The 15,084-nt window shown below is 40.1% G+C and overlaps 1 protein-coding gene across 7 annotated transcripts in view; it reads right to left on the bottom strand.

The window, feature by feature from the left end:
- The window catches only part of tbc1d16 (TBC1 domain family, member 16), a 98,162-nt gene extending 83,420 nt beyond the window's left edge, over positions 1 to 14,742 (bottom strand). For 3 of the 7 annotated variants that reach the window (XM_052032929.1, XM_052032931.1, XM_052032930.1), the window contains exon 1: positions 14,113 to 14,553. The gene's annotated coding sequence lies outside the window, so the exon portion shown is untranslated. Of the gene's footprint in view, positions 1 to 1,631; positions 1,711 to 14,112; positions 14,567 to 14,614 lie in introns of those variants that run through there. The other 4 variants (XM_052032924.1, XM_052032925.1, XM_052032927.1 and 1 more) reach the window with 4 other exon arrangements.
- Between the last annotated feature and the right edge of the window lie 342 nt (positions 14,743 to 15,084).

The following is a 15,084-nucleotide window of genomic DNA, read 5'->3' as shown; positions in this document are numbered from 1 at the left end:
CTTTGACAAGGTCCCACATGGGAGGTTAGTTCAGAAGGTTCAGTCACTAGGTATCCATGGAAAGCTTGTAAACTGGATTCAAAATTGGCTGTGTGGGAGAAGACAGAAAGTGGTAGTGGATGATTGTTTCTCAGACTGGAGGCCTGTGACTAGTGGTGTGCCTCAGGGATCTGGGCTAGGGCCATTGTTGTTTGTTGTCTATATCAATGATCTAGATGATAATGTGGTAAATTGGATCAGCAAGTTTGCTGATGACACTAATATTGAAGGTGTAGTGGACAGCGAGGAAGGCTTTCAAAGCTTGCAGAGGGATCTGAACCAACTGGAAGAATGGGCCAGAAAATGGCAGATGGAATTTAATGCAGACAAGTGTGAGGTGTTACATTTTGGAAGGACAAATCAAGGTAGGACATACACAGTAAATGGTAGGGCACTGAGGAGTGCAGAGGAACAAAGGGATCTGGGACTTCAGATACATAATTCCCTGAAAGTGGCGTCACAGGCAGACAGGGTTGTAAAAAAGGCTTTTGGCATCCTAGCATTCATAAATCAAAGTATTGAGTATAGGAGTTGCGATGTTATGGTGAGGTTGTATAAGTCATTGGTGAGGCCAAATTTGGAGTATTGTGTGCAGTTCTGCTCACCTAACTATAGGAAGGATAAAAAAGAATGCAGAGGAGATTTACTAGAATGTTGCTGGGTCTTCAGGAGTTGAGATACAGGGAAAGATTGAACAGGTTAGGACTTTATTCCTTGGAGCGTAGAAGAATGAGGGGAGATTTGATAGAGGTTTACAAAATTATGAGGGGCATAGACAGAGTTAACACGAGTAGGCTCTTTCCACCTAGATTAGAAGAGATAAGTACAAGAGAACATGGCTTTAGGGTGAAAGGGGAAAGGTTTAGGGGGAACTTCTTCAGTCAGAGTGGTGGGGGTGTGGAACGGACTGCCATCTGATGTGGTAAATGCGGGCTCACTCTTGAGTTTTAAGAATAAATTGGATAGATACATGGACGGGAGAGGTCTGGAGGGTTATGGACCGGGTGCAGGTGAGTGGGACTAGTGGAATAATGTTTCGGCACAGACTAGAAGGGTCGAATGGCCTTTTTTTTGCTGTAGTGTTCTATAGTTCTACTCAATTATCATGATTTCTCAAAGGGGCAATCTGCAGCAAATAGACTATTCAGCTAGGATAGAAATAATGGTATTTTTCCATGCATCTAAAGCTTTGGGAAGGAAGTGCAAGTTCATATAGAATTGAGAACGTAGCTTCAACAACAAAGGAGCCAATGCCGGTCAAAACGAAAGATTCTTTAGATGTCATCAACCAAGCCAAAAAAAAATCTGTATACAGGTCCCAACACATTCACTTGAGGCTTGAGGCCAGTAGCATTGTCTAACAGGTTAAGCTAGCATTAGAAATTATATAGGTAAAGTATGAACATTTGCAGGAACAGCTTAGGCCAGGAAAGGAGGCAATACTGAAGTAAAAGCCTGCAGAGGAATCCAGAAGTCCAGAGATCACAGCTTAAAATAAAGAAATCAAGTGAATTTTAACAGGGGAGCAATATGTTCGGTGGCAAGTACAGCCAGCACGACTAGGATACCTATAAACAGGTTAAATAGCTTACCATCTTTGTATAACAACCCAACAGGAAAGAAATAACGTGAAGGCAGGTCGGAAGTAGTACTGTCAATCTGACATTTTTGTCTCAGTAGAGTCCTTTCAATTGAAACAAAGCAGCAAGAACTCCAGACAGATCTCCAGTGGGTTACGACAGATTCAAACTTTTAAAATCAGAGAAATGAAAATATTTAACTGAAATTTTGTGGAAGTGCTTTAGACTGAAACCAAGTTCATTAATTGTTCCTTTATCTTGCTAGTTTGTAAGTTTTAAGGAAACTTGAAAAACCAGTTAAACAAAATACCTCATTTATATTCTATGGAAATCAAGACTGCCTGGTTCTCAACAGCATGAATTTTTTTTGCCAGTATTGCAATTTCTCCCATTATTTTATCAATCTTTGCAGATGGACATTAGATACATCCAGGATCCTAATTACTTAGCTCTTCTCGGGTTTGAGCACCAGTAGGCAATTCAACTGAAGACAGCTGAATTGCCCACTGGTGCCCAAACATTTTGAATATTCTTCCCAGGATTCATGTACATAGTGCCTGCTCCCACAGACAAAATCAGTGGGAGTAGGCACTGACATTTTCTGTTTCCTTGGCCTTGGGCATCAAGGGCAGCTTAAGTACCTTTACTGCAACCCAGCTCTGATCAACTAATACAGGCAAACATTAGGGGTCAAACATAAGATCTCTCTCATGTACAGTGTAAAATTCTACTTCAAACTACATTAGTTTTAAGACTCAAGTAATGCACAAATAACAGCTGGTTAAGCTTATTCAATTTACCAAACAAGATAGTTTCAAAACCAGAGCCGATTCCTAAACAGCAAGGTGTGCAATAATTACAACCAACTACCAAACTAAAAATGCCTAAGTGGCTTTCAGAAATTTTTTTTTATATATAGAAAGAATTGCTGATTGGTTCTCCATTCAATAAATTAGTCATTTTGTATAATATCTTGCTTGCTGCTTTTCAAGAATCTTGTTTAGTAGCAGCTACTCTGACACTATTAATGCAGATGAAACTAAACCTTGAAGAAAACATGTCACCTAACTTAGTTGGAGAACAAGCTGACCTTATAAAATTACATAATGTACAGCTACTCACCTTAGATAGTCTTTGCTAATGTCAATAGTGTACATGAGCCTACCCCACGTACCAAAAACTCAATGTGCATACTACCCCTTTCTGCTTCACAGTTATTTATCCCCTTATATGGGCAATGCGATTTGCTTCAACCAGTTTCTACATTCTCATCACTATCTGGATAAAGAACTTGCTGCAGAATTTACCCAAAACATTGACAATTCTTTTCCCTCAACCGATGCTACTCCACCCACTTAGTTCCTCCAGTAGTTTGTCTTTTTTTCTGCTCCAGATTCCAGCATCTGCAATCTCTTGTGTGTCCATTTTACGTTATTGCTAAATCTATGCTGGAATCAACTCAAAGTCAAAGTAAATGTCAGAATTGAGTTTATTGTCATATGCACAAGTGCAATGAAAAACTTACGTGCAGCAGCATCACAGGCACATAGCATCATATAAGCAGCATTCACAAGAAAACATAAATTAAACAAATTATACACAATTTTTTACAAGAAAGGACACAATTAGAACAAAACAAAACAAAGTCCATTGTAGTGCAAAGTGATCAAAGTGGTCATAGTGTTGCTAAACTGTAGTGATTAGGGTTGTGCTGGTTGGTTCAATGAATGGTTGAAGGGAAGTAGCTGTTCTTGAACCTGGTGGTGTGGGACTTCAGGCTTCTGTACCTCCTGCCCGATGGTAGCTGCAAGAAGATGGCATGGTCCGGATAGTGGAGATCTTTGATGGATGTTGCCTTCTTGAGGCAGCACCTCCTATAGATACAACTGATGGTGGGAGGAATGTGCCCATGATGTATTGGGCTGAGTCCAGTACTCTACAGCTTTTTATGTTCCTGCACATTTGAATTGCTGTACCTGACCATGATGCAACCAATCAGGATACTTTCAATAGTACATCTGTAGAAGTTTGTCAGAGAGTTTGGTGACACGCTTAACTTCTTTAACCACCTAAGAAAGTAAAGATGCTGGCGTGCCTTCCTTGTGCTGGGCCCAGGACAGGTCATCCGATATGTTAGTGCCCAGGAATTTAAAGCTGCTGACTCTCCACTACCGATCCCCCAATGTAGACTGACGCATGTTTGCCCTCCTTCCCTTTCCTGAAGTCAACAATCAGTTCTTTAGTTTTACTGATGTTGAGCAAGAGGTTGTTGGTGCAGCACCACTCAACCAGGTGTCCTACCTCACTCCTGTACACTGACTCATCACCACCTGTGATTCGTCCACCAACAATGGTGTCATTTTTTGTATAAATTTGTGTGTGGCATTGGAGCAGTGCTTAGCTACACAGTCATGACTGTGTGGAGAGTAAGCACTCTATCAATGAGGCTGATTATTGATGAGGAGCTCATGAATAAGGAATTGGATTCTGTATTAACTAAAGAGAATCAAGAATGTCTTCATGATGCCGATAAACTATTCTTCGATTATAAGCGATGTTAACCCATGTATTATGACAACAAGCTCAGCTGCTTTACTGTGGATCTCATCAAAAGTAACCAGATATACCAATTTACATCAATTAGAAAGAAGCCTTTGTTGCATGAAAGGCAATTCATTCGTTGGAAACAATATCCTATTATGGGGTGCTACTGATTGCTAGAGAAACTTTTAAGGTATAATTTGTTCAACATATATCGAATTTTTTTAAACTGCATTACTGTTTTTGAGATGCATGACCAATGTGGCTTGTGCATGTTATGTTAGATAAGTGGTTATCAAAAAATAAATAGCTTGATTTAAATGCAAAGCCATACATAAATAAGGCAAGTTAAGAACTACAAAGGAAATAATTTCAAGATTGAATTCAAATTGTACTTTAACTAAAGCACGTTTTCAGAAATAAATTCTGTAGCATGCGAATTCTCTTCAACATGTCGCATTATTTCAATAGGATCATACCACCTATTGAGTTTAAGATCAATTTCCAGACCATCAAATGCACCTCAATGTGACACAATCTGGAAGGTCCTTATCGAAAATTAGCCTATCCCATTTACCAATAGTTGGTTCATTTTCTATCCATCCTTTCCTCAGATTCATCTCTTTTAAGAGAAGTGATGAATTCTGGCATAATTTCATAGAACTTCACTGGTACCATGCCTAGCTCTACATTCTTCAAAAGTGTGCCTTAACAATCACTTATGGGCTGCTTGATCGTTGAAGCAAAGTTTACTCCACGTCTTGGCATCAATTGGATCCAGGATCTTGGGTAACATAGAACCTTTTGGCAGATGTCTTGAGTAGAACCACTTAAGTACAAAGTAGAGTGTCTAACTAACTGATAAACCTTCTGTTTTATTGTTCAGCACTCAAACATTGAGGCACTTGAGCAGCTATTTGCATACTGGAGCAAACACCAAACTGCTTGAGGAACTCAGCAGGTCAGGCAGGATCTGTGGAGGCAAAGGGATTGTCAACATTTCAGGTCAAGACCCTGCATCAGGACAGTCCTGATGTAGGGTCTCAATCTGAAACACTGACTTTTCCTTTACCTGTACAGATCCTGCCTGACCCACTGAGTTCTTCCAGCAGTTTGTTTTTTGCTCGAGATTACAGTATCTGCAGTCTCTTGTGTCTCCATTGTCCATACTGGACAGGTAGCAAGAGCGAAATTTAAGTTAGTAGGAACCTGCTCACTGGACAAATTTTTTTGGCCAGTTTACATAGCCCCACTTGCTACATAGGGATTTGCTTTACTTGTGGAATGACACAGGGCAACTACAACTCAATATTCTAATGCTCCCTTCCTTCCTGAAAAGATTAGTTGGTGGATCTGTGATGAGATATGAAGAACTGTTAAGCAAAGAACTGCAAGTGCTGGAAATCTGAAATAGAGAGAAAGTTCTGAGGATATTCAGCAGGTCAAGCAGCATCCGTGGAAAGAAAAAAAACAGAATTAAAGTTCGATGAAAGGTCATTGATCTGAAATATTAACTATTACTCTCTCTAGAGATGCTGCCAGACCTGCTGAGTATCTCCATCAATTTTATGTGAATAATTGTCTCCATCTTTCCATAGTCTGCGCAGTAATACAAAACAACCCACACTATACCTTCTGTTAATGCTGACCTGCCAATGAAATTTGTTTCTGCTGATCAAAAAACAAATCTGTTCCAGTCCAGGTAGTAAAGGTCCCAAGAACTAAATTATGTAGATAAAGAATACAACATTGAAGAACAAATGCACGATACCAATCTTCTGATAACCAGCTGCAATATTTATATGTTTGGAAAAATATATCTACCCAAATGTTCAGTGGCACAGAAATCTTTTGAAAATCAAACATCAAGCTATAAAAGTATTAACCACAGATAGTCCGTTTAAAAAAAAACAAAACCCTAACGTTGGCCTTATTAAAGCTGTTCAAAGCATGGCCATTCCCTCTAAAAATGAATTTCACCTCCATAACAGGTTTAGGGAAGAAACCCCTCTCATCTAAAAAATTTAAATACATGCCAGCAACAGAGGAAGGACACAGCATTATTATGCCAACATTGACGAAATAATCTTTGATAAAAAAGAAACTGAATTCGTCCACCGCAGTTTAAAACAATGCCTTCTATCCAAACAATTTTGAATAGATGCAGGAAGAAAATTGACTAATTAATGATGACAACTGAGAAGCAGTACATGTGTGGAGAAGGGAGAGAGAAGAGGGCCAAGAGGGTTAAAAAAATTTTATTTTTCACAGCAATAGGTTCCTTTTATTTATTTTTGGGATGCAGATGTCATTGGCATTGCTGCCATTTATAGCCCATCCTCAAATGTGCCTGAACAGAGGAAGCTGTAAGCTCACAGTCACACTGGTGGATATTCATATACATTTCAGATCACTTAAGTATGGCACACTTCTTTCCCTGAAGGCAATTAGTGAATCAGATGCATTTTTACAACAATCAGATAGTTGCATGGTTAGTTCCATAACATTACTACAACTAGACACTTTTTTCTTAAATAAAACAAATTTGTTTACTAACTTGAATTTAAATCCCCCAGTTTCCAAGATGGCATTTGAGCTCATGTATCTGGATCAATATCAAACCTAGAAGTCTGGTTGACAATTCAGTGACTTAATCACAATGCTATCATCGTCCAAATTCTTACTGCATCACAGCTTGGGATAATTCATGCAGAATTCATTTAACATTATACTCCCCTGCCCATAGTAGAATCCCCTTGAGTGCAAATATTAATATGTAGACACAGAAAAGGCGGTAAACCACTTTTAGAAAAAAAAAGTTTGAGCAGGTTTGTTCCAAGATCAAGGGTTAGTTCATCACAATGGCACTCTAAAGCATCAGAGTGGTTTAACACATGGAACATGGGGTTAATCTTTCAGCACAATCAAGCCAGGAAATTAACCCTACTTCCATGAGAGTACGCTGGGAGCAGCAGTAAGCACATCTAAAAGTGAGATGCTAACCAGGGCATGTATGCTAAACAGCAAAAACAGCATGCAACAAATTGACCCAATTGATCTCTCAACCAATGGATCAGATCAAAACTCCACACAGCTATCAAATCTGGTTGTAAATGGCAGTGCACAAATAACAGAGGAACATGACCATCCTCAACAATGGCAGGTCCCAACACCGGAAATGTTAAAGACAAGACTGAAGCATTTACAAATGTGTTTAGCTGGAAATGATGACTGGCTGATCCATTGTGAGTTCTTCCTGCAATCTCCACAAAAGTCAGTTGTCAGCCAATTTGATTCATTATAATTTATATCAAAAAACAGCTCAGAGTACTGGGAACAGAGAAGGCTATGGTACCTGGCAATGTCTTGGCAGTTGAACTGAAGAATTCCACTTCAGAATTAGTTACACCTCAAACCAAGCTGTTCCAATACAATTTCAGCACTGGCATCAACCCAGCAATGTGGAAAACGGTACATCTTGTTCATAAAAATCTAATACAGCTAATTATCACACAATCAGTTTATCATAATCCTGAGCAAGCGGATGGAAGGTGTTGATGATAGTATCATCAAGTGGCACATTTGCTAATAACACGTTCACCCCTGTGCAGTTTGGGTTTCACCAGGACCACCTGGCTCCAGACCTCATCACAACAGAGACTAAAAGGGTGAATTTTAGAATGAAGTGAGAAATGATTGCTCTTGATATCAGTGCAGTTTTTGACCCAGTGTGCTATCAAGGAACCTTAGTAAAAGAGAAATCAATGAGCATCAAAGAGAAAATATGCAATTTAAAAACACTGGCATATTGCAAAGAAAAATCACTGTGGTTGTTGATGGTCGATCATTCCAAGATTTCATTATGTCTCTTCCAAAAGACAAGTGTCCTCCACTCAACCATCTTCAGCTCATTAATTAATGAACTTCCTTCCATCATTAGTTCAGAAATGGGGATAAACAAACAGAAAATGCTAGAAATATTTGATAAGTCACACAGCATCTGTGGAAAGGGAAAGGGAACCAATTCCCCATCTCAGTGACCTTTCATCAAAAGTGGGAATGTTTGCTGATCACTGCAAAATGATTCATTCACAACTCCTCAGAAAATGTCTACGTGCACAAGGCCTGGAAAATAAGCAAATATCATTTGTGTCACGGAAGAGTCTCACAGTGACCATTTCTAGCAAGAGAGAGGCTAACCACCTATACTTGATATTCATTGGCATTTTACCATCAACTCTTGACCCACGAACATTCTGTGCATCACCATTACCCAGATGAGCCACATAAATATTGCGAGTTCAAGAGTAGGTCATAGGCTGGGTATCTTGCAGCAATTGACTCACCATCATACACCCCAAGGTTTTTCACTATCCACAAGGCAGAGGACAGAAGCATGATGAAATGCTCTCCACTAGCCTGGATAAGTGCATCTTCAACAACACTCACGAAGCTCAACACCACCCACGAAAAAGCCCACTTGATCCACCATCCTAAACATTAATTTCCTCCAATATCAGCATATCTTGGTTGCAGTGTGTACCATCTACAAATTACACCACAATTATTAGACAGTACCTCTCAAACCAATGATGACTAAGGAGGGAAGGGGGAACAAAGATACTGTAACATAAGATCTTTATTAGTCACATGTACGTCGAAATACACAGTGAAATGCATCTTTTGCATGGAGTGTTCTGGGGGCAGCCCGCAAGTATCGCCACGCTTGAGAACTCAATCATCTTCAAGTTCCTCTCCAAATAGCACACCATCCTGACCTGGAAATTTATTGCTGGATCTAAATCCTAAAATTCTCTACACAATAGCCTTGTGGAAGCACCTTCACCAGAGGTCAGCAGCAGTTCACGGAAGCAGTTCACAATCACTTTCTCAAGGGCAATTAAGGATGGGCAATAAATGCTGGCCTTGCTAGTTAAGCCTATATTCTGAAAAGTAAATAAAAAATTGGTGCCAAGCAACTGCACTACCATCAAGCCACTTCCACCAAAGCCATGCCTGCGACTCTTCCCATTAGAGCACAAGGTTTCTTAAAAATATACATGTAAAAGCATAGTAAAGGGGGCTAAAAGAGGAGACTATGTTATTTGTAAATGTGTTAATATGTTGTACTTAATTGCACTCAAGTCTCAGTAGCTTTATTGTGCATCAATAGTAACAGCGCAAACCATAGTTGTATCTAGATCACTCTTATGACTAGGAATTAATGGCAAATAGCTAGGTGTTATCTCCTGACAATCTAAATCATATTGTACATGGTTCAGCATGTACATGGATTTTATGGAGGAAATAGGGTTATTTCACAATTTAATAAAAAGGCTATTATTGCTTTCTCCCCAACAGAAACTAAAAAAGGTACAGATTGGATTACAGATGGATTTACAGCTTGCATTTGTGGCCCCAGGGTAAATGTAAACTCACGTTAAAGCAGCCATTGGCAGAAATAATGCTGATTTTAGACACCAAAACTTTGATGCTGCCAAGAGGAAAATTCAATTGCCAAGAACCTTAGGACTGAGACTTATGCAAACAAAAGCTCTTATCCAAGTATTCAGATCAACATTGGATTATTGTGCACATCCCAAAATGTACAAGTTTTCATTTTTGTGGCTCAAAATTGAATGGGGGTGGGGGTTGTTAAGTGGGGTGAAAAATCTGACAACACAGAAAGGACACATTAATTTGTGCTCTCTGCTGTTGCTGTCAAGTAATGTTCATAAACCTCATGAATACAGCCCTTAAAATATGTTGCATTGAGTCATAACTATATTTAATCATTGCTTGTTTATCCCTCTGTAGAGGTTCACATATTCCTTTGTCATATACCCCTCACTTGGTCCCTCTATTTAGTCAGCTCACAAGAGGTAGAATACGGCTTCATTTAATTGAATCTCCAAAGCTATTTAGTAATTTACCATGTATCAAGTAATTACAAAAATCCTACATAATAACTTCAAGGTTTGCTCTATTTGTCATTTTGCAAAACTAGCAATGCAGCTCTCCAAGGATTAAGCAGACAGCTGCTGCCATAGCAACAGTGATAAAAATGATAGGTCAGCAATGCAAGTGGAATCTGCACCTGGCATTACAAACTGCATGATACATTTCACAATCAGCATTTATTGTAAAAAAAATTACTGTGTTAAAATTTGAGATATGAATTGTAGTTATTGCCTGCGATGTGCATTCAATTTTGTTGAAGTTTAAAGTGGCATCTCAAACTGCAGGACTTGACATAAAAAATAGTGCAACAAAGATCCTCTAGAATAGTATAAATCTTCAAAGTGCATCGCATGTTCTCAAATCCCAAACTAACACTCCAAAGGTATTACCCATATAATATTCCCAAAGTTCATTGTTTCTGGAAGGTTATATACATTTTCTGGAAATAACTGAAGGTATCCTCACATACACTCATATCTCGAAAATGTAATTCAAGCTACCATCAGGTGTCCACTACACACGTTTAATGCTTGGGAATCAATGGTAAATTCTTTGAAACTATTAAAATCTTAAGGCACAGATGCATTCACAGCAAGAATAGAACATATGTAAATCCACACAAGTTATTAGGGAGGTTTATATATTCGTAGGCAAAACAATAAAAGAACAGTTTTGAACTTCAGTTGTGGATAGCCAAATGCCACTGTTCTCTACATACCATGTAAGAAGGCCATTCACCTACAGGATTTGCAATATGATTAATAGATATTTGTACGAAATGCCACAGATGTTTTTCCTTCTCACGAGGAACAGAATGTATGGCAATGCCAAACAGAGCACCAAATTATTTTTGTTTCAAACAAAATGGTATTTTCAAACCAGCAATTAAATTAATTAGTTATTTGTGTTCTTAAGCCAATAAAAGAGAGAGAAGATCACCATACAATGCTATATTTGTTTATCATTCAATATCCCAGATGCCCACTTACCTTCCCACCCAATACCAAAAACTCATGATTCCCTTGATGTTTAAAAGTTTACTAATCTCAGCCTTGAAGGTAGTCAATGAATGAGCATTCACAGCTCTCTTTGAGAATTTCACAATTATGTGAGTGAAAGAATTTCTCTTTATGTCAATCCTACCTGGTTGACCTCTTATCCCAAGACATTGGTTCCATATTTCAGTCTTGCCAGCTTGAACAGGTGGATGCCCATAGCTCTCAATTTACAGGGCTCAATGAAACCACACCTCATTTTCAAACTCATCTCACAAACGGTTTATTTACTTTCAGTCCTCTGCAAACTCTTTCCATCCTGAAACACTCCCCAACCACGTCACACACAAAAAAAATCAATATGATAAGGTTGCAGGAATAAAAAAAAACTCATATCTGGGGGGAAAAAAGTCAAAACAAGCCGGTTTGACAAAAATTGACAATTTTTTTTAAAAGCCAGAAAGGTACAATCACTGTAAAAAAGCTGTGTTGAAGTGCCCAATACAAACAAAATAAATGTGAATTCCACCACTTGGTAGAACACTGAAATCCTGACTGAAAATCCAGTCTCCTCTCCTATCATTCACTGACACAGCTACAGCTTTTCCCTCCCTAGACATCCTCAGTTATACCAGCCTAGCACCATAGAACAGCCTTTCTTCAGAATAGCAGTCTCAGTTCTTTCCTCCCCACCAAAAACGGAATTCATTAATTGACAGGAATTCTCTAATACATTCTCATGCAAAAATTGCACAACCTTCCCAATCTCCAGGTTGATTGAAAATATTCACCAGCTTGTGAATAAAGATCCTCCTCATCCACAACCTTATGTTCTTCTGCCTGGATGAGTACATCAATATTGGAAGGATTAGCTGAAATCCTTGTCTTTGTAGACCTGTGACATGTGACAATTATAATTTGGACTTGCAACTTTCAGCAATCTGTCTGCCTTTCAGATAACATGTTAAAACTGAGAATGTAAAATGACAGTTGCTGGAAATCTGAAATAAAAATAGAAAATGCTGGAGGGTCTGAACGAACCTGGACCTGAAATGTTAACTGTTTCTCTGTCCACAAATGCTGCCTGACCTGCTAAGTGTTTCCAGCTGTCTGTTTAAGTACGTTACAACTACGGTCCTGTCTCAGTGGTTTAAAAGATTCCTTGGCATGATTCAAAGAATGGTAATGTTCAGTGTCCAGAATAATGTTTGTCCCTTAGCCAATCAATTAAAGCAGATCTGATTATAATAATATTCTGTTTATGGAATCTTGCACTTTGTTTATGTTTCCTACATTGCAAATTGACCTACTTTTCAAAAGTACTTCATTAACTGTAAGAAGACTTATGACATCCTTTCATCATGATATCTATTCCATTCTCATCTATCATGTCTTCCTGGTATACCTGTGGAGACTACAAACTTTTGATTCCTCATCTTCATGCCCAGCATAAACCACATAGTTTTAGCAATGACATCTCTTTTCACCCCATATTAAATTCTGGATTATCTCATGATTCCAAACCTTGCATCTTTACCTTATTTTCATGTTGTACTTCGGACCTGTTGCTAGAACATAAGAGAAAGGAATTGGTGTAAGTCCCCTACTCTATTTCATAATATCATGACTAATCTGACCTTTGACCTCAATTCAATTTTCCTGTCTGATACCCAAAACCCTCAAGTCCTCTTATAGTCCTAAAAATCTACTTTTGCATTGAAATACACCTATTGAACATAAAGCCATTTGGCCCCCTCGAGCCCACTCTGCTGTTCAACAAGGTTACGGTAGATTTTGCACCTCACCAGCATTCTCCTGCCGATTTCCCCCTTGCCCTAGGTTCTTCTAATCCCCAGGAATCTATACATTTCTGTTTTGAATGCAATCAATGATTGAACCCTCACAGCCTCCAGAGTAGAAAATTCCAAAGATCTACTAACTTCTAGGTGAATAAATTTCTCCTTATTTCATTCCAAATAGCATCTTATTTTGAGATTCTGACTAAACATTCCCATCTCTCTGGAACAGCAATTTGCAACCTCCAAAGAAGAAATTTCTCAGTTTATTCTTCTATCGGGAACCTCTAATCCAGACACTTTTCCCCTTGGTTCTAAGGTTCCCATTAAAGGCAACAAGCCTGTGAAGCCCATTAAGAATCTATACTGCACTGTACTCCTGCCACAACTTTCACATCAGTGATAATAAATCTGATTCTGAAGAATCTTACATGTTTCACGATGATGCTTTTTCAAGAGAACGGAGGCCCATTCAACTTAATCTTTCCTTGTGGACAACTCCCTTGCACAGGGATTTTTTTTAATGATGACAATATCCAGTTTTATCTGCACTTCTGATCTCATCTTGTCAAGTATCTCAATTTTATTCATTATTAAGTAAAACTCTACAAACACATCAATGATCCATTTTTATCCTGAGTTGGCTTCACACACCAAATCCAACCAAACATCATAAACATTTAGCTTGGCCACCATCAGCCCAAAACTGCAAGCAATGGTCTTGTTACCATTCACTCAAGTTCTGTTTCACACAACCCCTGGAAAATATCACTGTCTTGAATCAAACTAATTCCAATTCACTTGCCACATACACCCTTCATTGACCCCCTCTTGCCCAACGTATATAATTCAAATAAGAAAAGGATACCTTTCTCCAGACTATGGTCAACCAACAATTAAGAACCAACAATTAACAATCAACCAACAGAATAGCCCTTTGGTGGAAACTGAAAGCATAAGAATACCCAGCAGACTTGCAAAAGCAGCATTTCTTCTTTTTATTTCAAAAACACAGATTTTTCTCCCCACTGACCTAAAAAAGGGGACTTGCAGTCTGCCAACCTATTGGTCAATATCATTGTTTGAGGTGATCAGTGCCCTAAACGTCCACCTTCCTGTGTAAAGCGTTGACTCAGCTGGGAAGGACCCTAATCACTGAAATGAAATAAGCAAGTTAATACAAGAAATATAAGTTCTTACCCTCATAAAGCCCAGCGAGATCTCTGCCCCTCTGATTCGACATACCCTGCCAGGCTACACTGGGGGACAGATGTACTCAACACTCTGCTGCTCTCCAACCTGTTCCTGCTACACTGGGACACGTTGAACCCTGGAGAAACAGTGACAGAGCAGGAACAGGTTCCGGTTCATTGTGTGCCAGAGGCCGCTGCTTGGTCGGAAACCATGAGAACTGAACTGACCGCCGAGACCTGGAATAACAAGAGGCCCGAGTTAGGGCCTGCGTCTGCTCAAGGTCCGGGCCTGGGTCCTACAGCCCCCCTGCCTCAGATGGAAGCCGCAGCGACCGCCACCTCACACTTTGACTGCATTACAACAGCCTTCGTACAGCCATACCCGAAGCGGGACTCCTTCCCTGCAGGGAGGCTCAAGGCCACGGCGAGGGGCCAGCGCCAGGGAGAGCCTTCAGCCTGCGGCTCCAGGCCCGGGCACGGCGGCGGCAGGGGGAACCCAACGATCTTACCTCGCCGCTGCTGCGATTACAGAGCGACATCCCTCTCGGTGCCGCCGGGTTTACTGATCGAAGACTATCTGCATCCATCAGCACCCCCCGACCCGGGGTCTAGCCACTGCCCCCTTCCTTGTACAGCTGGCGACCCCCGTCACACCTCCCCGCCACCCGAACAGTGGCACGGTCCAGACCCCACGTGACCGGGCCGGCCGCCTGTGCTTGTTGTCTGCGTCTCTTAGCAACGGGGAACATGTCGGGCTGGTCTGCAGTGCCCCCGAAGCACTCGTTTCAGATCAGACAGAATAAGTACGCGCCTTTCGACGACATCAGGGCGTCCAAAGGTACAACGAAGTAATTTCTGAAGCGCAGTAATTGTTGTACTGTGGAAAATGTGGCAGTGAATTTGTCCACAGCAGTCACGGTTATAGCGTGACGCTATTACAGCGCCAGCGACCCGGGTTCAATTCCGGCCGCTGTCTGTA

The sequence above is a fragment of the Pristis pectinata genome, chromosome 18 (assembly GCF_009764475.1).
Source record: "Pristis pectinata isolate sPriPec2 chromosome 18, sPriPec2.1.pri, whole genome shotgun sequence".
NCBI classification, from domain to species: domain Eukaryota; kingdom Metazoa; phylum Chordata; class Chondrichthyes; order Rhinopristiformes; family Pristidae; genus Pristis; species Pristis pectinata.
This window is presented reverse-complemented; position numbering and strand designations above follow the sequence as displayed.